This window comes from Aptenodytes patagonicus, chromosome 3, assembly GCF_965638725.1.
Source record: "Aptenodytes patagonicus chromosome 3, bAptPat1.pri.cur, whole genome shotgun sequence".
Taxonomy (NCBI): Eukaryota; Metazoa; Chordata; class Aves; order Sphenisciformes; family Spheniscidae; genus Aptenodytes; species Aptenodytes patagonicus.
Genome location: NC_134951.1, coordinates 16,906,009 through 16,926,793, shown reverse-complemented (window position 1 = coordinate 16,926,793; position 20,785 = coordinate 16,906,009). Strand labels below are relative to the sequence as shown.

At 38.1% G+C, this 20,785-nt stretch overlaps 1 protein-coding gene across 1 annotated transcript in view; it reads left to right on the top strand.

Moving 5' to 3' along the window:
• The first annotated feature begins 1,038 nt into the window (after positions 1–1,038).
• GREB1 (growth regulating estrogen receptor binding 1) overlaps positions 1,039–20,785 on the top strand; it is a 104,364-nt gene continuing 84,617 nt past the window's right edge. Inside the window, exon 1 of the mRNA XM_076332768.1 lies at positions 1,039–1,045. The gene's annotated coding sequence lies outside the window, so the exon portion shown is untranslated. The remainder of the gene's footprint in view (positions 1,046–20,785) is intronic.

The following is a 20,785-nucleotide window of genomic DNA, read 5'->3' as shown; positions in this document are numbered from 1 at the left end:
TAAACACTTTAGAAGGACTAGTTTATCGCCTGTCCAAAATTAGGTCCTTAAGAAGAACATGCTGGCTAGGTGTAATTATATGTGATTTTTGGAAGCCATGTACTGGTCACTTGAAGGTGCTTCTAGTCATCATAACTGCTGAAAGTGTAAAAAGACCACTTGAACACATTTATCATTCAGGTTGAAAAGTCAGAGGACTTGTGCCTGTGTTTTCCATGATCTTAAAGGTGATTATTTCATAGCTCATAATCTTAAAAAATATCACTGGTTACTTTTTCACTTTCATTCACTATTGCATCATCAGATTATACTGGTATTTAAGTCTGGCTTTGCAGGGGAAAAGTTTGGAAGCTTCTTTAAAAAAAGCTATTTAGAATAAGGATCGAGAAACAAAGAGCACAAACAATAGGTAAGCTGGATTTGGGAGATAACTAGCTATCCAGGGCACTTTTCTTTAATCTGTATAGATCTTTTAAACTAATCTCCAAGTGGCAGGCTTTGACTACTGTGACTAGATTTCTTTCACACACCGCTAAACCCCCGAAGTTTCCAGTTTCTCCAGCAGTCTTCCACTTTCCCTTCATACCCCTGGTCTTCCCTGTGCATCTTCTGTTTTATAACTCTTTTTTGTCCCAGGGCTGCTGAAATTGTCTGCGCTTCAGACCCTAGAGCCAAATAAGGCATGTCTAGTTGGGAAGATACCATATTCAGTGGGAAGCAGGGGTGAGGATGCCTGAGACTGGAGAGGAAAAGGCGGGGGGGAAGGGTGAGGGGGTTTTATTCTTGACCTTAGGTAGCTGGTGCTGAGAGGTAGCGTATTGTGTTGAAGCACAGACAGAACTAGAGTTTGTGGATGGGAAGGAGGGAGCGAGGAGGAGGGAGGAGGAAGCTGGGACAGCGAGGGGGGAGGAGGAGAGAGCAGCATCTCTATCTTTCTTTGCAGACCACGCTGCTAAACAGCGAGGGGAGGCTCATGCTTCCCTAATATCCATCACTCCCTGCTTCCAACGTGGTCGCAGACAGAGCAACAAAGAGGGTCTCAGAGGTAAGATCCTTGCAACTTGCAAAGCTGTAGCATCTGCCAAAATAAGGAGAAGCAGCAGCAACAATACAGAGAAAAGATTATCAGTACCTGAGAATGCTCAGAGGCGGCAGGGGGGTAACGGGAAGCTCAGGTCCCCTGAAGGCTAAGGAAGTGTTAGCAGCAGCAAGCAACAAGAACGGAGTAAGAGGGGAGCAGATCAGGTCTGAGGGGATCCGGATACCAGGTAGCAATATTCAGCTGTGGGTAGTTTGCATCCCAACTGCCTGTGTAGAAAGAGGATAGAATAGGGTAGAACTATGAAAGTAAATGCTCTGATACCTGAAATGCATGGCTAAATAAGGCTTAACAAAATATATGAATGGTTTATTTAACCAAAATGTATTTCTGGAGTGAATAAAACAATTCATTAATTTGTGCATGTCAGAAGAAAAAAATATAAATGAAAAGCAAAGCTAAAGTCTGCATATTGTTTAGACTTTTTTACATGAAAGTTTGATTTTTCATTTTAGGACAATGTTTCAGTTCAGAAATGCATTTAATAGCAAGAAGGAGGAAAAAAGGTGGAACACCCAAATTAAATGTTTTTGGTTTTTTTTGAGTCAAACAAAATGAGCTGTTTGACAATTATTGTAAGAAAATATTTGTGATACCAAAACAAAGTATGCTGTTTGACCTGAGAAATACTGTTTAATTTCATTTAGAAAAAAACAACATAATTTTGTACTGGCTTGAAATGAAATTTATAATTATGTTTGATTCACCCACTCAGCCTAAGAACTCAGCAGTTTGGTTAGGTGTATTTATAAAGTTTATTTTTAGTTGCGGATACTGGAAGCTTAGATGAAGGAGACAGAAAGTATAGCGTCTATACATTGGAGAAATCGATGCTTGCTTTTTCGTTGTGCTTTGTCTCATTTACTTTACTTTTTGAGGTATGAGCTACCTTGGTTTTGATCTAACGCCTCATAGACCCTTCTGAAAATTATTAACTAATAATGGCAGTAATGCCAGTGTTTGTTGTTAAACATGTTGAACCAGCTACGAAGAACATTAACAGTGGCTTGTATGTCTTATGAATAAGATTCTTTAGGATTTAATGTATTTTTTTCACTATGAAACATAGAATCGGTCTCCAAAGGTGGACATACTGGAATATTCGTGCTTAACTGGAAGTTTCTGTGTTTTCATCTCCAGACTAGGTAATAGTTGTAGTGAGTTAATTTGGTGTGTGAGTAGGGAAGTTAGAACCACCATTCTCTGCTGCCTTGAGGAACCTGGAGATGGTAGACCTGATTTTTATTTGCTTTTTCATAACTGTAAATTTACTGGTACAAGTGTACATGGGATCACCATCATGTTCTGTACCAGTCTGCTTCATCATTGCCCCATTTTTCTTAGGAAAGAGAGAAGAGCCACATCACAGCAATGGACTTTTCTTTCACCAGTTTTTACAATGAAGTTAATTGCTATTTCAGGGCTTACAGTTCTGTTATTTTTTAAAAACAATAAATAACAGTCTGACTTTGGTCACTTTATCTGGTGTGGTAGTTGTCAGCTCTAGCTTTGAAATTGACTTCAGTCAGTAGAGAATCGGGGTTTTTATTAAAAAAAGAAAAAACAAAATAAATTCTGTTCCTGTCAGCCTACACCCTTGCTTACACAACTGGTTTTATTTTTTTAATCTATCTTTTGGTTTGCTAACTGCAGGAATGCCTGATATATTTTTGAAACCTCTTGTTCTGTCTTGTCCTTAATGTACAGATGTTTAAGAAAACCTCAAATTAATTGAGGCCTTAAAAGTGATCTTTTGTTTCTTTAGAAAAACTAAACTTACTACGTACAAAATTGCTTAATTTTTTTTTTTTTTAATTTGACTACAGTTTTGATTTTCTGTGGCTTCTGCTAAAGAAATGGAATGTTCTCACTTTGGAAAGGTTTAACTGTGTTATGTGCATAAAAAAACAATAGCAAAACAAACCTAACACAAATCTACTACTGCAGGTGAATTTCATTTGAAGCTAACATTCTTTTCTACTTAGACAATAGTTAGCTATTGTTCTCTTAAAACAACCTTCTATGAACTGTATTGTTCTTGAAGTTTATATGGGCTGGATGCAAAGCTCCCTGAAGTCAGGAAGAGACATTCCATTGACTTCAAATGGCTTTGGATCAGGCCTGTCACGTGAGATTAGCTTCTGACAGAAGATCTTAGCACAGGCACAGAACAGAATGATTTAGGGATGGAATTTCACTTACACCATGATCGTCTTTGCGTTGTGAATATGTGTTAGGCAGAATGTTTTTGAAGCAAAGCTTCATTCATTTTGTGTTGAAAATGTCTGTATTCCTTGGTATTGTGAATATATAGTTTTGCAGAAATTTTCTTCTAATTTGGGTCTCAGATCTATTGTCTATTTGTGTCTATATTTAAAGACTTTGTTAAGCGAGTCTGTCTTCGGATACAGAATCTCTTAGATGAGATTTTATAACCTCAATAATACTATGCATAATATGCATAAGTTAAGGAAAGAGTTTTCTAATGAGAAATAGCAAGTTAAAAACAATGGTTTGAATTCTATTTTTCTTGTTAACTGAAAGAACATATTCTGTGTAAGAAACTAATGGCTTCCATAGTTTCTCTTTTAAGAAAACACCACCTGCCCCCCAAAACCAAGAAGAGATTGCTCTATAAGTAGTGAAAAGTGGCAGTCAGTTTGATATTTGCAGTTTTTCTGCATTTGAAACTTATGCAACTTACACAATGTAAAAGTAACCATGAGAAAAACAGTATAGTATTGTATAACAAAATAAACCAGAAACATTCTACAGCACTCGTTATGTAAGGCCAAATTTGGATTAGGAAGTTGTAAACTTTCAAAGGTGATTCTTGTTAATAAATGAAAGCCTGTCAGACTCCTAAACACTCTTGTGATGCTGGGCATAATTATCTTTAGGGAAAAATTGCCTTTGGTTCTTATTGATTGTGGCTCTTCTAATGAATACAAAGTCTGCACAGCGAATGATAAGTGATCTGTCACTCCTTTTTTCATCCTCATACAAGATAAAGCATTTACTTGCTCTCAGCTGAGATCAGGCACAACCATGGGTTTATTTCATGTGAATAAAAGCTACATGAAAGGGCATAAAAGGCTAGTGTAACTAACAACAACCAAAATCTACATACAAATATCCTTACTTACACAAAAACATGACTGCATTTGTGTATTACACACATGCACAGGGAAAGCATTGCATCTTTAACTACAGCTGAAAATTCTTTGCTTTTTTCCACTTAGACTGTGGTTAATGATTCAGTCAGTCTGCAAATCTGACTAACTCTTAAAAACTTCTGTTATGCAGACTGTGGGGAGAGATACTGTTATTTACTAAGGAAATTTAAATGTGTCACTTATGCTCATTTTGTAGACATTTGTAGCTGCTCCTTTATAATTACACCTAAGGATTCCAAGGAACATTGGTTTGATTTTCAGTTTGCCTTCATTTGCCATTATCCATGTGTTGCCTTTCATGCTTGAATGTTTATGTGAGGAATAAAGGAAGTCTAAGAAGTAACGTAGCCAGTGGTGTATTTCTGAAGAAACAGTAAAAGAAAATTGCCGTTTAGACATTGTATATCTTAGAAGAAATTGCTGTAAAATATAAATACTGATTGGATTAAGTGTTATATGAAGAAAATATCCTTTTTTCTAGCTAAACAGCGTAGCAGTACTTTATGTACTAAAACCAGTCTGTAATGATGTTGGAGGCATATTTTATGTAATTATGCAGTAGATAGAAATGAAAAATTATTTGTAGAAAGTATATTAACATCACAGTCATAAAAATAGGCAGTACGGACAAAAAATTGCCATCACAGATGTATTTATAGGTATGAGAATTCATCCTGATACTTAGCTTATTGACTCTTTTAACACTTTTTGTGTTGTTTTAAATGGTTGCCTGCAAAATGTATCCTTGTTTTTAACCTAGCTGTCTTAGTTTTTAGAGGTCCTTAGTAGGAAAGTGTGGGGCTAGGTCTTCTGTTTTTATGAGAAGGAGAAATAATGTAGATTTCATCTTTTGGGGATGGGAAATCTTTATTTCCACAATGTTTCTTATCCTTTTTCCAAGGATAAACATTTATTTAAAATAAAAATAATAGTCTGATCCTGTTCTGTGAAGTTCTAGTGTCATTATACAGTGCTTTGAAATGATAAGCTAGTTTTTAATGATCATGACTGCACTTCTATTATGATTTCATCGCACAGGTCCTCATCTACAGGGTGTATGTATCAACTGCGAGAGGACTTGAATGGGTATACAGACAGGTTTAAAAGCACCAGTTTTGCTTCTATCAACTAGAAGTTTAGTGCATTAAAAAAGGAAAGTATAGTCTTTTCTGATTTGGAACCACATTTTCACATGTTTTCAAAATCTCTATACTCTCCCAGTTTCTGTATGAACTAGAGATTAAAGTAGCAAAGTAATACCCCATACACAAAGCGGTCAAACCATACGTATAGAGTGGTGGATAAAACCGTAGATATCACTGGTGTAGTAATTCAGGACGTTACTTGTAATAACAGTAGTGAAAATATTTTTGAACACAAGAATGATTTGGAAGTTGCTGAAAAGTTGTAAAGATTGTTTGATCCTAATCTGACAGCTATTTTAATTATTTTCACCCCAGAGGTAATGAAATGGTTGGTTTATTATGTAAATGCATTTGTTTTTAAAGAAAACATTTGTGAGTTACTTGACTGCAATGGAGAGGATGCTCTAGCTAAGTGAGGGATCCAGGTCTCAGTGGCATTTTTGTATAGATGGAACTATAAATGATTCAGGCCCTAATTGTTGAAAAACCATGCATGAATATGCTGTGGAGATATGCATAGACATATATATGTAAATTGGGCTCAATTATTCCTGCCATCTGTGAAAAAGTCACTTGTCACTCCCATTTAAGAGGAAATGCGTTTAGATGCCAGCCAGTTCAGACTTGCTAGAATATATCTGACTTTGATGAGTAGTTTTCAGTTTTATCATTTTATTCAATTAAAAATCATCTGTCAACAAGTGTACATGCTGCTATACGCTTCGTTGTTTTCCCCCTTGTTCTGCTATATTCCCACATTTTTTGTCATTTGTCATCTTTTCTGTAAAGAAGAGCATAGCATTCACATCAGTGGTAATTATGTCTCTGTTGCTCAGAAGGGCCTTGAAGCAAGACAGCCTTAAAAGAAAGCAGATAAGCCAAGTCTCATCTTCTCAGCATGAGACAAATGTTTGACCCGATATCCAGCCCCCCAGCTATGACACAAGCATCTTACGCACTTACAGTGCAGCATTATAGTATATCTCCTGCTTTGAAGTTCACGTGATACTGGAAAAGCAGGAGAGGAATCTCGGTGATGTACTGTTGTACTCTGCCTCACAGTGGGGTCCCCATTTGAAAGACCATTTAGAAGGAACACTTCCTAGGCAGCGGCATTAGTCCAATTCCATTTGTGTGATACATGGCCCAGCATGGTGGGGGCCATGAGATATTGACCAGGCCTACTCATGCGAGAGGGTGGCTGAGCAAAAAGCAACGGATGGTGCACATTCTGTATTTACAAGAGCTTATGAAGACCTGGAAAAGTCTGTGGAGCAAATCTGGGTGCAGAATCAGAGAGATGGTGTTTGGAAAACTCTGGTCTTCCACTGATACTGCAGTCTGTTCTCTAGGGGCAAGTAGGCTTCCACAATGTGAAATGAGGGTGCAGCTCCACAAGGAGAACTTGCTATAGTTTTAATATTGTTGATGGATTATTGTGGAATTTACCGTCTCTTATATAATCTGAGTGTATTTGAATGTGTTTTCTCTTGCAATTTAGAGGATTGTTTAGAAAGTTAATTTTATGAATTAGTTGAAAATTTATTTTTATCTAGTGATGCTTGTCTAGGTCTTGCTCAGATTGAAAAAAGTAAGTATCCAGCTTTCAGGGTAGTAAGGTCAATCTTCTTACATCCTAGGCACGAGTCATAAAATCATCAAGGAATATTATATTGTGGAGTTGGATATTGGTAAATCTTATTTTAATTCTTACCACTGAGGAGGGTGCTGTGTACTGTTGCTCCAGGTCAGAGAGCATGGCAATGCACAAGTTACTGACAGCTTTGAACAGCTGAGTTCTGAACCACTGGTTAGATCCTTCTGACTTTTACTGAGTTTTGGTACCAGGCCTCAGAATTCATCGATAAATATTAAGTGTTGCTCTGCAGCCATATGCGGCAGGTTCAGATTACTGTGGTAGATTCCCAGACATTTATCTGTGATGTCAGGAGAAATTGATCTTTGAAAGTCCATTGCTTTTTATGTAATACTTGTGGGAGAGCCATCATAATGTACACTTTCTTGCTTATGGAGCTCTTTAGAGGAAACCTGGACACAGGAAAGAAGCCATATAGTAAAGCATCTCATTTTGTTGTCTTGCTTTTGAGAAGTTTGTCCTCAAAATGACAGATTTTTTTTTTTATATGAAACAGAAGTTGTCCTATAATGTTACTGTATCTTGACCACCTTTGAACAGTCAGCTGTAAATTTCATAGCATTGTAACTTAGAAAAAGCAACTAGCCTTTTTTCTCCAGCAATAAAATTAACAAAAACATGAAATGAGTGAAATTATAACAACTTCCATTTTTAGAGTATCTTCCATTTGCCTATGCTAGCCCACTGATGAACACTAGGACCAATATTGCCGCTAAAGTTCACATGGTCCCAGCTTGAACCATAGACTATTTCTTTTACAAACTGTACATGCATAAACAAGAGTTTACAGCCTAAACAGACAACATATGTTATGGATATATGTGTAAGTTACCATGGCTTAGCTGCACGCTTGATCAGCTGCTCTGTCGTAGTTACCCATGACTAAAAGTTTTTGTCTGTAAGACTTCAATAAAGAAGTAAGAGACCTTAGGTTACTTTGCACCAAGACTTCACCACAATCTCTGTCTTACAAACTGTGTTTCCAACCTCATGCTCTACATTTCTTCTATTCTTCTGCCATTTCCTTCCTCTTCCATCAAACCTCATCATAATCTTCTTTTCTTTTTTTAATCTTTCTCTTTTTTTTTTTTTAAAGCTCCATATACTGTAATGTATAAGTCCTTTTTGGTACAATTCTTGGTACAATTCTCGGTGGTCTGGGAGCATGAAAATGGGGATTTTTGAAAGGCAAGCTATTAACTTCATGTACTCGTCTACAAGCAATCTTTACACTGACAATCCTACATCTCCCAATTTAAGGGTCACATACAGAGGTTTAATACAAAAAGAAAAAGGGCTCCTGTTTAGAAGAATAATAGGAGGAACAACTAAGAAAACAGGCGTTGTTGCTGTTTTCTGGGAAGATGTACTTAGCAGTGGCGGCAGAATAGAAGGGAAGTACTGTCAGCTCTCTTTTCCTTCGAATTATTAAACAGGCAGTGAGTTTGCTGATGCAAAAACTGGTCTTATTCATACCAGTTCAGATAGCTATGTTAATGAGGCTCTTTGGTTAATGGACCTGCTAGTTTTTAATGGACCTATCTTTGGCTTCACCACTGATCATTCTTTTTTCTGTTATGCTCCAGCCATATATTTTTATAGCTTAATTCATGTATGATTCGTATGATCTAGAATATTGCTTTGTCTGATTAATTTTGTGCTCCTATCCATCTGAGTAATCAAGCCATAACATCACTATCCATATGGATGCTTTTTGTATGGATGCCGTATCTTTCTAATGGGCTGCCTCCCCATGTGGGGAAGGCAATGATTCCATGTACTGTATGTATCAAATCAGATACATGTTTTTATCTACAGTTTGGCTGATTAGTTAAAGTGCATAAAAAATGATAGTATTCTCCAGCTATAATGTAAGTCTGAATTTAAGACTGCAATATTTTGTAAAAAAGATATGCTTTAAAGCATGTGTGCTATTAAAAAGCTGGATAATGACTTTATAACCCTGAAAATGCAAATGCTTAGTTATATCTATGCATTTTTAGCATTTCATTATTACTGTGCTTTAAAGGATCCCTCCAATCTCAAAAGATCAGTTTACCTTTTTTAATTTCACATGAATTAAAATATTAACCTCTGTAAAATCTCAGGCAATGACTGTGTGTAGTCTTCTAAAGATGTTAGTATATGTCTTCGTGTGCGTGTGTCTTGTTTTGTTTTATGCAGTGAAGTTTCCCAACACATTCTGATATTTATTTTAGTTCTTTTCTTTCTGTTGTACAGCCAGCTTTTTATATGCACAAGGGGAAGCCAAAAACAGCTGAGGGATGCAACTGGGAGTATCAGTTGGTATGAAAAAGAGTGCAGGAAGTGGGGCAGGTGACTTCGCTTCTCAGTTCATTCGGAGGTTCCAGCCCACTGATGAGTTTCACTGTATGGTGTTCTCTCTTGGGTTCTCTTTTACAGTAATTCAGTGATTTCTCTTCAAGACAAAACTTAAGCGTGGTTCTGGGGCTAATTTACTTCAAAGGCTGCTCCCACTAGGCAATATGGATGACACAATTACTTAGGACTTTCTTAATCCTGCACAATTTTCTAACACTATTTAAGTAGGTCTCGTACCCTGTGTATAATGTGATGCAACATCCTGGATCATGTATCACATGCTTTTAGTTCCATGCCAAAAAATGTCGCTGTGATAAAAGCTGCACTATAGCCTGCATAATAATTGAATTAAACCAACTGGGGGAAAGAGCACATACAAATAGTTACGTCAGGGCCACGGAGGCCCAACAGAGGCCCAAAGACACTTTGGCCAAGCATCAAATGATGTGAACGTGATCCTGCAATGTGAACGCAAGCAATTCTCCATCCCTTGACATAAAAGCCAGGCATCTTTTCCTGGGCCAGATGCTTTTAGCAGTAGAGGTGTAAGGTCACGTTGACAGGCCAATCTGGTTGTGAAGTAATCTTGTGTAGGATGGCAGCAAGAAAGCAAAACTTTACGGTTGGCGCTATCCACATTTCAAATTAGCTATACTGCTTCACAGTCTTTTCACTGCTAGGTGGCATTGCTTTTGCATGTAATTTGGTTTCTTTGGCAATGTGTTCACTTTCTAAAGAAAAAAAGGCTATCTTGAATTCAAGCTAAATCTTACTAAGTGTCGGAGTGATCCCTTTAAACTTTGCAAATGAGGTTTTAATCTACAGGGAAAGCTTCCCTGAGGTTTGTTTTTTTCACTGTGTGCTTCTGTGGATCTAGGATGAAATGAATTTTTCTTTTTAAGGTGCATCTTTTGATATATCCAATTAGAAACTGCTTACACAATTGTGTTTGTTAGGTTATGTGATGAAAGCCTGGCAACTCCTAATGAAGTTGACACAATGGAGAAAGAATAGTCTGACAAATAGCAAGACTACAAAGGAATAATCTGTTGAATCTTATGTCTTCTACCTACATCAGAGTTAAGTGTAACTGCAGCCATAGAATTTGCCTACACTCAGGGCCACGTATAAAAGCATGCACATGAAAATCTAGTGTGGTTCGTTAAGGCTTTATTCACACATCCTCTTCTGACTGCAGCTGTGCTGGCTAAGAAGGTTACTGCCCCTAGTACCTCATCATTGCACTTCTGTCAGAGCTTATCACAGGTGACTCTGCCAGCTGAGCTGCTCCCGTACATGGTTCCTAATCTGTGTTGCTTGAAATGAATGGCAGTGGTGAAAATCTATTATTTTAACAGTTTTAGCTTTTTTTACTGAAGAGGTTCAGGGATTGCTCACAGGAGCAACTATGTGGGTAAAACTGGCAGGGCAATAATTTCCAGCATCGGAGCAGTAATGAGCCTCTATAAAAGTGATTGTAATCTTTTCAGTGGAAACTGCCAGAACTGGAAGATTTGTCAATGGCCTTATGTGCATTGAATTTACGCCACTGATTTTTTAGTCTTTTCATGTTGCTATATAGCAACATGATATATATATCCGTGCCCAGCCAGCATGGATTCATGAGAGGCAGGTCCTGCTTGACCAACCTGATCTCCTTCTATGACCAGGTGACCCACCTAGTGGATGAGGAAAAGGCTGTGGATGTGGTCTACCTGGACTTCAGCAAGGCCTTTGACACTGTTTCCCACAGCATTCTCCTAGAGAAGCTGGCGGCTCATGGCTTAGACAGGTGTACTCTTCGCTGGGTAAAAAACTGGCTGGATGGCCGGGCCCAGAGAGTTGTGGTGAATGGAGTTCAATCCAGTTGGCGGCCGGTCACGAGCGGTGTTCTCCAGGGCTCGGTTTTGGGGCCGGTCTTGTTCAATATCTTTATCGACGATCTGGATGAGGGGATTGAGTGCACCCTCAGTAAGTTTGCAGACGACACCAAGTTGGGCGGGAGTGTTGATCTGCTCGAGGGTAGGAAGGCTCTGCAGAGGGACCTGGACAGGCTGGATCGATGGGCCGAGGCCAACTGTATGAGATTCAACAAGGCCAAGTGCCGGGTCCTGCACTTGGGCCACAACAACCCCATGCAGCGCTACAGGCTTGGGGAAGAGTGGCTGGAAAGCTGCCTGGTGGAAAAGGACCTGGGGGTGTTGGTTGACAGCCGTCTGAACATGAGCCGGCAGTGTGCCCAGGTGGCCAAGAAGGCCAATGGCATCCTGGCCTCTATCAGAACTAGTGTGGCCAGCAGGAGTAGGGAAGCGATTGTGCCCCTGTCCTCGGCACTGGTGAGGCCGCACCTCGAATACTGTGTTCAGTTTTGGGCCCCTCACTACAAGAAGGACATCGAGGTGCGGGAGCATGTCCAGAGAAGGGCAACGAGGCTGGTGAGGGGTCTGGAGAACAAGTCTTATGAGGATCGGCTGAAGGAACTGGGGTTGTTTAGCCTGGAGAAAAGGAGGCTGAGGGGAGACCTCATCGCCCTCTTATAACTACCTGAAAGGAGGTTGTAGCGAGGTGGGTGTCGGTCTCTTCTCCCAAGGAACTAGCAATAGGATGAGAGGAAATGGCCTCAAGTTGCACCAGGGGAGGTTTAGATTGGACGTGAGGAAAAATGTCTTTACTGAAAGAGTGGTTAAACATTGGAACAGGCTGCCCAGGGAAGTGGTTGAGTCCCCATCCCTGGAGGTATTTAAAAGATGAGTAGATGAGGCGCTTGGGAACATGGTTTAGTGGGCATGGTGGTGTTTGGTTGACGGTTGGACTTGATGATCTTAGAGGTCTTTTCCAACCTTAATGATTCTATGATTCTATGATAGATATGACCTTAAGTTCGTATATATGTTGCCTGTTTGGGTGTAGTTTATGTTATCCATGGTCAGGATTCAGTCAAATGAAAATATTTAGACACTTGTGATTCTGTAGATCTTTTTTTACCCTGGTTTAACTTTGTCTGTTTTACGTTCATGCTGGAGCTGCTCTGAGGGCTCTGTACTGATTCAGAGTCGAGTCCCCTGTTCTATCTAAAGACATGCAATTTATTTTTAAAATAACAAGAGTAATCATTGAGCAAAAATGCTCAGGGTCTGGTTTAGTTCAAAACCCACCGAAACCAATAGGATCAATTCTAACAGCCCTTGTATGGCTATCATCAGCATTTTGTCTGAGAACTTTCTGAATTCTAAAACTTAAAAAAACCCCTCTTTTTTTCCCCTCTTTTCTACTATTTGCTGGTATATGCCTTATTTTTTATGGTAGTAAATTAATATAGAGGAGAAGAGAGTTTATAAAGATGGCAAGATTCTTGGTCATTCTGATCACACTCCATTCCTTTTGTGAATTCAGTTTCACTGTTTTCCGATAGACATCAACATTAAAGTAAATAAACATTGGCTGAGCTGAGTAGAAAATATTAGGTGATTTAGAACTGGCTTTAAAACACGCATTATGAATTCCAATGTTTGCATTATAAATTATGAATAGTTTTATTTTTAAAATGTTGGCATGTATGCTTTCTTTATCTGTTGCGTTATCACTGATATGTCATTGACTTATAAATTAGGAGGACTATTGTCAGTGTAGAAAAAAATTGTATCAATGCCAGTTTGAAAAAAAGTCAATGCAAAACACTACCACTTGAGCATAGATTTTTAAATTAAAGTTAGTTTTGAAGAGTGTATACTGTGAAATCCATCAAATTTTGGACCAGACTTTGTCCTTATTCCCAGCAATAGAACATGGCAGGACGATATTTTAGCAGTGTATTACAAAAGTGGTTGTCCAAAGCACAAGAGACTGAACATAGACACTACTTTGGACTCCAAATTTGTACATACATCGTCAGTAAGTTTGTCTTGTTAGAGTTATTATTTACATGTGATTTCATTTACGTATCTAAAGTGGGTTTTCAGCAGGACTTCCTGTATCTAAAGTGGGTTTTCAGCAGGACTTCCCATAATAATGAAGGGGAGAACGGTGTTTCTCTAGGTGTTTTCCTGGCTGAGCTTGTGCAGAAAATGTTGTTTAAATGCTGCAGGGAATGTATTGTGTTGTTAATGATGTTAGGGGACTCCCAATGTCTTGGCTAGAGGTGTATTATTTCTATTTGACCATTTTGTTCAATTTTAATCCCTCAGAAAGGGGGAAAATGAAACTACTTGATTAAAAGTACCCATGGTCACATCTGATAGTTTCATGGAAAGAGTTTTCTCTAAATATTCTGGAAGACAATGGGAAAAGGGTCCAATTATCAATCACACCGTATGTAGGGAGGAAAAGATTTTAAAAACCATTAAAATGACATTTCTTTTTAAAATATGAACAAATGTGTAGAAATTTGTATCAGTCCTTAAACGACAGCATGCACACCATTTAAAATGTGTACATTTATTGAGTGAAATTACATTAGCAAGCTCATACATCTGCACGTTAAAACTGGAATTCTGTATGACACTGACTAGGTAGAAATACTGTGGGTACATGTGCACAACACGGCACCATCAAGAAGCTTTAGACAGAGTTGTCTGTGAAAGAAAGTAGATGTTTGAGAATGATTTCAAAATGAGAAAATTGAAAGTTTTTTTCTCGTTGACACTTTTCCTTCCGCTCTTTTTGTAAAATCTTCTTAGTGTTCCCACTGGTACATTAGGACACAAAGCAATTATGAAAAGCAAAAGAAATCCTTAGTATATTGGCTAAATTTGGAATGAATTTTTGACATGGCTGACCATCCTTCAAATAAGATCTTTGTGTCAGAGTGCAGAGGTCAGGGTATAGAAGCCTTGGGATATCAAAAGGTGGTGAGAAGAATGGCTGGGATTTCCAGCAGCCTAAGAGTGCTCTTTTGTCTCTAGTGGTCAGTTGTCGAGGATGATGCCTGTGGACATCAAAGAAATGTCTAAACAGTGTTATCTAGGCCTGTCCTTTGCCCCCTGCCATGTAATGGGCCTCTTTTCAGGAAAACATTGGGAAAGCTGAGAAAGCAAGTTGTCCTATGCTAGCACTATTAATTCAGCAAGAAAGCAGATCAATAACGTTTGTACTAACTAGCAAAACAATCTGTTAGTTTCTAAAAATGCAGATTAGGCAAGCCTATAAATTATACATTGTGCATCCAAGAATAAATTTTAATGTTTTTTCATAATGTAGATGTTATGAGACCTTACTTTCTAAAAATTTCCTTTTCTGCCTGCTTTGACGTATTATGGAGAACTGTTCTGAGAAAACAAAACAAAACCCCCACCTTTCTTTAACACTTGCAAAGAAGTTTGGGTTTTTTTATTCATGGGTTGTATGTACTGAGGTACTTATAAAGGAAAAAAATGAGCTGATATTTGAATCAATTCATGCTTAAAACATTGACTTTGATGTCTGGAAGAGTTATGCCATCATTTTCAAGATGGATTGCTTTCCTCATCAACAAATAAAAGTTACAGTATCGAAACAAAGCCTGTACCTAATATATTTCAGCTCCTGTATTGCCTATTCACCCTGTTTGTACACTGGCAAAGGAATAACCATTGCTAGCTGTTTCTTTGTGCTAAATGCAATAAAAAAAATCTGTTCTGAAAATGTTATGAGGAAAGAAGTCTATTATGAGTATATTCTATCGTTGCCCATGTGCAAAACCAAAGCATATTGTTTGCTCCTTGTCATTTTTGATTTCTTTTTAGAGATCAGAGTTCTTTAAATCCCCAATGTTGCAAAGAGATACTGCAAGTTTTAGTGGTGAACAACCAGGGTAATAGTCTGGGGGCCCAGCCGTGTGAGAGCTCATTAAGCCTAAGATAGGTAGCAACAGAGAGGAAGTCAGCCTAGAAATGGGCCTTTGCTTGTGATTCTTGTGAATCTAACTCTGTGGTTTTTTGTTGATTCAGAACCAATGATAGTGCCTATGTCATTATGCAATAACGCTGTCATTCTTGAAGTACGTAGGCACAATGTAAAAAACATTCTTTGAGGGACTGAGGGCTAAGTAGAATTTCTGGCTATGGATCAGTCTCTAGGAATATTTAATAAAACCAGCTTTTAGGATTCATTGCTGCGCACATTTTGCTAAGAGTATATTATTAATTAGAATATACCTGAAATCTTTACTAATAAATTAGGCCACATCAATACAAATAACTGCATTATTGTCATAAGAAAACTATATGAATTCAATATCAGATACTTAAGCCGAATGGTAATATAAGTATTAAAAATAAAACAAACCTGTGGTTGAATCAATGACTCTTTCTTAAAAAGAGGAAATTGGATCTGGTATTTGTCAGTACGTGGTTATGTGACATCTTTAAATATAGCTAAAAATGTAAGTGTGATGTGTTTTCAAAAGTCTGAAATTAAACTGTTTAAGGAGAATGTGTTTCTCTACCATAGTTCATTTTATTGTAATTTAGGACTGAAGAGAAAACTTTGATATAAATGTGTGAGTTAACTTTAACTAGAAGAACATGTATAATATTATCACTGTTGCTACACTAAACTTAATAACCAGTAACAGATGTGCTGGCATAATTGTTATTTATTTGGACGGATATAGCACTTGAAAACTGATATTTTGGGCTGCTACATGACTCACCATTACTTACCTTCCTATATCCTCATCTAGTAAAGAAGATCAGGAGTTACAGATTTGCTAGCGTGCCTGAGTGACCCCAGAGGGGCTAGATGATTGTATTTGTTTTCATTGCTACACTGAGAGTCCAAAGTAAACACTTCTCACTTTCAGAATATGGATAGTGAACATTGATACTGCAGCTTGTGTATTCTATAGTTAATATATTTTATAATATATTACTTTTAGAAAAACACGGAGAACAAAGTATTGCACCTCTTATAATATTTCATCCTTTTTCTTACCACCCCTGCATTGTTTTTCTTGTCACAGTTGTATCCCAATTTTGCAAACATCTCTGTCCCTAGCTTTACACAAGAGAACAGTTCCAATGAGGGAAGGAGGACAAACTCCACACAAAAGGGCAGTGTTTACAGAAGTGAGATCCTGATCCTGTAGTTAAATTCTGATCCTATGGCTAAATAGATTAATTTAAATTTTTATCATAGAATCATAGAATAGTTTGAGTTGGAAGGGACCTCTAAAGGTCATCTAGTCCAACCCCCCTGCCGTGGGCAGGGACATCTTCAACTACATCAGGTTGCTCAGAGCCCCCTCCAACCTGACCTTGAATGTTTCCAGGGTTGGGGCATCCACCACCTCTTGGGGCAACCTGTGCCAGTGCTTCACCACCCTTGGCATAAAAAATTTCTTCTTTATATCTAGTCTCAATCTACCCCCCTTTAGTTTAAAGCCATTCCCCCTTGTCCTGTCGCAACAGGCCCTGCTAAAAAGTTTGCCGCCATCTTTTTTATAAGCCCCCTTTATCTATCAGAAGTGATACATGTCTACAAGTATCTTATTTCAGCAGTGGCTTAGATAATAGGCTTAGCTAATGAATAGGTCAGTGCTGTTTGCCACAGAAGGCATATTCTGTTACGTCACAAATGCATAATTTATAAATAAGGATAAGAAGATACAGAATTCAAGGAAACAAGAGAAAAATGTAATTTTTCTCATAAAGATTTCCAGACCATCTTTGAGGTTAACAGAATTGCCTCTTCATTTATCTCTACTGGACACTCATGCAGAACATTCTGCTATATGAATTTATGAACAGTCTTTCTTTCCTCACCACCATTAAAAATGTATTTTAAAAAATAGATTTGCTATATAATACTCCTGATGACTATGGCCATCATCACTTAGGCAGTTGCTGCTGCTAGCCACTTGTTCCCACAACAGTTGCACGGCTGCATAGGTGGCATATGCATTCATGTGGCTATATGGTGAAATAGTTTAAGGGACTGATCTGGCTGAAAATCAGCTTAGAAAAAGAAGCAATAGATAATTTTTTCAGCTAGGTCATGCTCTAATCTCGCTTAACATGTCCATGTATGAATACCTATGTCCAAACAAAATAAGAGGCATGAATGTGTAGCTTGGGTCAGGTACTCACTGCACAAACTGGAAAAACTACTGAAAAAATTATTCAGAACCTGTGCTAGGGGAGAATGGATTCCCCCTTCTGACACCTACTTGTACATGTTCGCAAATGTTCACAGCTGAAGTAAGAAGTGCAATGTTGACGTTCTTAGAAGCACAGAAATTGCCTTTTCCAAATTCAGATGGGCTGGCCTGTCTCTGATATTTCTGTGTATCTGCTGTAGAACACTTGTCTGTCAAAATGATTTTTAAAAAATTCATTTTTAAGTACTGGCCTTCATTCTATATCATTCAGTCTAGAGAATCCTAATTAGAATTACAAGAGCTGCTGGAAAAGTCATTGTAACTTTTGTAAAGGGAAATCAGACATTGTAGATTTCCATCCCTAATTGTAGGGTAGAATTGATGACCTAGTAATTAGATGATAGTGTCTAGTGTTACAAAAAAATGAAAAGTAATATATATGGCAACTAAATATCCATGCATAGTGATGTGATCTGAATTAACTCTTCTCCCTCAAGAGACAGGTTTTAAAGTTGTTAGGTCAAAACTCTGGCAGTTAGGCAAGTAAAAAATTAATAATTATTAAAAGAAAAATAAAGTAAAAAAAAGGAAACCAGTATTTTGCCACTGTATTAATCTGCTGTCTACCCATATCTTATATGTGCAGTTCTGGTCTTAGAGTAGAGTAGAGCCAGAGGAGTCCTGGAGTGGAGACAAGGATGACGGGGGGTATGGAGGAGTTTCCATAGGAAAGACTGGATGGGCAAGAGTTCTTCAGGTTTGGGAAACACAGGAAGAGGGGATAGAAGTTCTAGGAGGCCTAGAAGGTAATGAAAGATAATAAATTGTACTGGACATACTTACTCACTATTTTTCCTAATAAAAGAATTAGAGGAGTCACTGGAATTATTGTGCAACAAATCCAAAATGAAGAAACGGGTTGCTTTCATTATTTATTCTTTTCTGGTTTTTATGTTTGACTTCCTGTGCTTCTCCATAGCACTTTTCTTATGCATATGCTCATTTTCATCATGAGAGAATGGTTTAGATCTCACTTCTGAACTATGTCACATATAAAAAATGGGTGCATTTAGATGAAATAGTTAAGCTTGAATTTTGCAATAATTTCTAAAAAAGTGGTCTCCTATGGTGTTCAGCAAGTTTTTGATCTAATAGTCTTTCAGAAGCAAGGTTTGATTGTGGGTAACTAGAGATGTATTGATGTTTGAGATCTTAAATTCTGTCCCAAAGTTATCAGAAAGAATGAGACAGGAAACCTGTTACATACCATGGGAGAGTGCACAGGAATTTGAGTAATCTGAAAAGAAGTTAAAAGTAAATGCTGCTGGATAATACAGGTTTCATGCTCAGAGAAGTTGCAGCCTAAGTTCAGATGAAATTTTGCAGCAAACTGTATCAGCTCCCCTGCAAAAAAGAGGTTCTAACCTTTAATTGCTATGTTTTTAAATGAGCCTTGTTATTGCTTAGCTGGTTAGATGCTTGAAATAATTTTAAGTTAAAATGAAATTAAAATAACTCTTACTATGCCAGGAAAAACGTAAAAGCAGGCTTAATGTATTTTAGTGAGAGAAATTTCTCAGGCCATTTTGTCATCATAGGCTTTTTATTCTTTTTAATGTATGCTGAATCTCCTGTCGAGTCTGACTTGCCTCAAAAAATGAAGAGCTGGCATTGTACAGTCAGTTCTCATTGATACTGCATAATGATGGGACAGAGTAACAGAGATGAAGTAAAAGCAGTTTAAAATATGCAAACTAATAAGAGTACACATGAAGAACGTGAACCTGTTTGTGAGGAGAACGGGAACAGTCTTAAGAAATTTGCTGCTGAGTGGTCTGAGCAGCGTGTCATCCTCTGTGGTGGTGTGCGTAACCAAAGGCACGGAGTGAAGACAAGACTTAAATTACAGTTTGGACAATCCACCCACAGAAAATCAGGAGTTGATGTAGAAGCTTTACTAATACAAAGAAGGCAGATACTCAACTTGCTCAGGTATTTACTTAGTCTATGTAGTTTAAAGGTAAAGAAAATGATGTCTCTTCTCATGGTTGCATGGGTATATGTGCAGCTGCAATACAACCAGTATAGTGCCTCTGGGTCTGCAACACAGTCTCAAAATGCAACGTTCTTAATCTTTCATAACAATGATAATTTTAAAGCCTAATGGTGTGTAAATGTCAGTATTAGTCGTTTCATTGCTGAATATTTCAGTTCTTGGAAAGGAGAAGTAGGTGGAAGTGGTGTGTGTATATAATTTTTGGGAAGGGCATTTAGAGAGAACAGTTTTAAAAAGACAGTGAATAGAAGAGAGATCAGAGAAAGTAGGATGAAGAAGGGCAAACTGTGACCAGGGTGCACAAGGACTTGAAGGCAGGGTCTGCAGTGCTAAATAAAATGGCTTGTGGTGAGCCTGAGCACTGGAACTTCTGATTAGAGTGGTTCCTGGTACAGTTTTGGCCTGTGGCAGTTAATAGTCTTTCAGACTGCCTGGGCTGGGAATGGCATGCACTGGGGACTGTTCCCAGTGTGCATGGACCTCACATACTGTCCCAGCAGGCTTTTTCCCACTAAAACATTTTCACAGCCCTTCAGTTTCATGTTGTGAAAGCATCACTATGATGACTTGCAACACAGCACTGGCATTGATTAAAATTCTGTCTCAAACCACACATAATGATTATTTCCACAAAGCCATAGGGCACTACATGTATCCAAGAAAGCTAGCATGGGCATGCCACAGAATGACCTGTGGCCTGGTTTTATTTAGCAGTATAGATATAGCAAAGGAACGACATTCCCTCTTTGGATGTAGCTGATAAATGGATGGGGCCGCTGTGAAACTGCAACCTCACCTGAATGGGAGTGCCTGCCTTATTGAGTAGCGCTAATGACAGGGGCTTCATCTGGGTCTTCCAATAAACTCATTTCTATGGAGTCTACCACTAAGGACTGTTGAATGTGACACATAGAGAAAAAGTGACTAACAGGAATAACTAAAAGTTGTATTACTGCATAAGGGGCATATTTTGTCTTTGCCTTTTGTGTAAAATTCTTGTGAGGTCATGAAAGTAGAGCAATGAATGTCAGCTGATGAAGGAAACTACTGCATAAATAAGTGTCATGTTATGCATTGATAACTGAGCCTCAGGACACATAAGACTGTGTGTGTGTGTGTATGTGTTGATATGTGTGTATGTACAGGTAGTACCTACCCACCTGATTTATTTTTATCCATCACTGGGATATAGCTATTGCTTAGAAAGAGCTTCTTAATAGCATACGAGGACACTG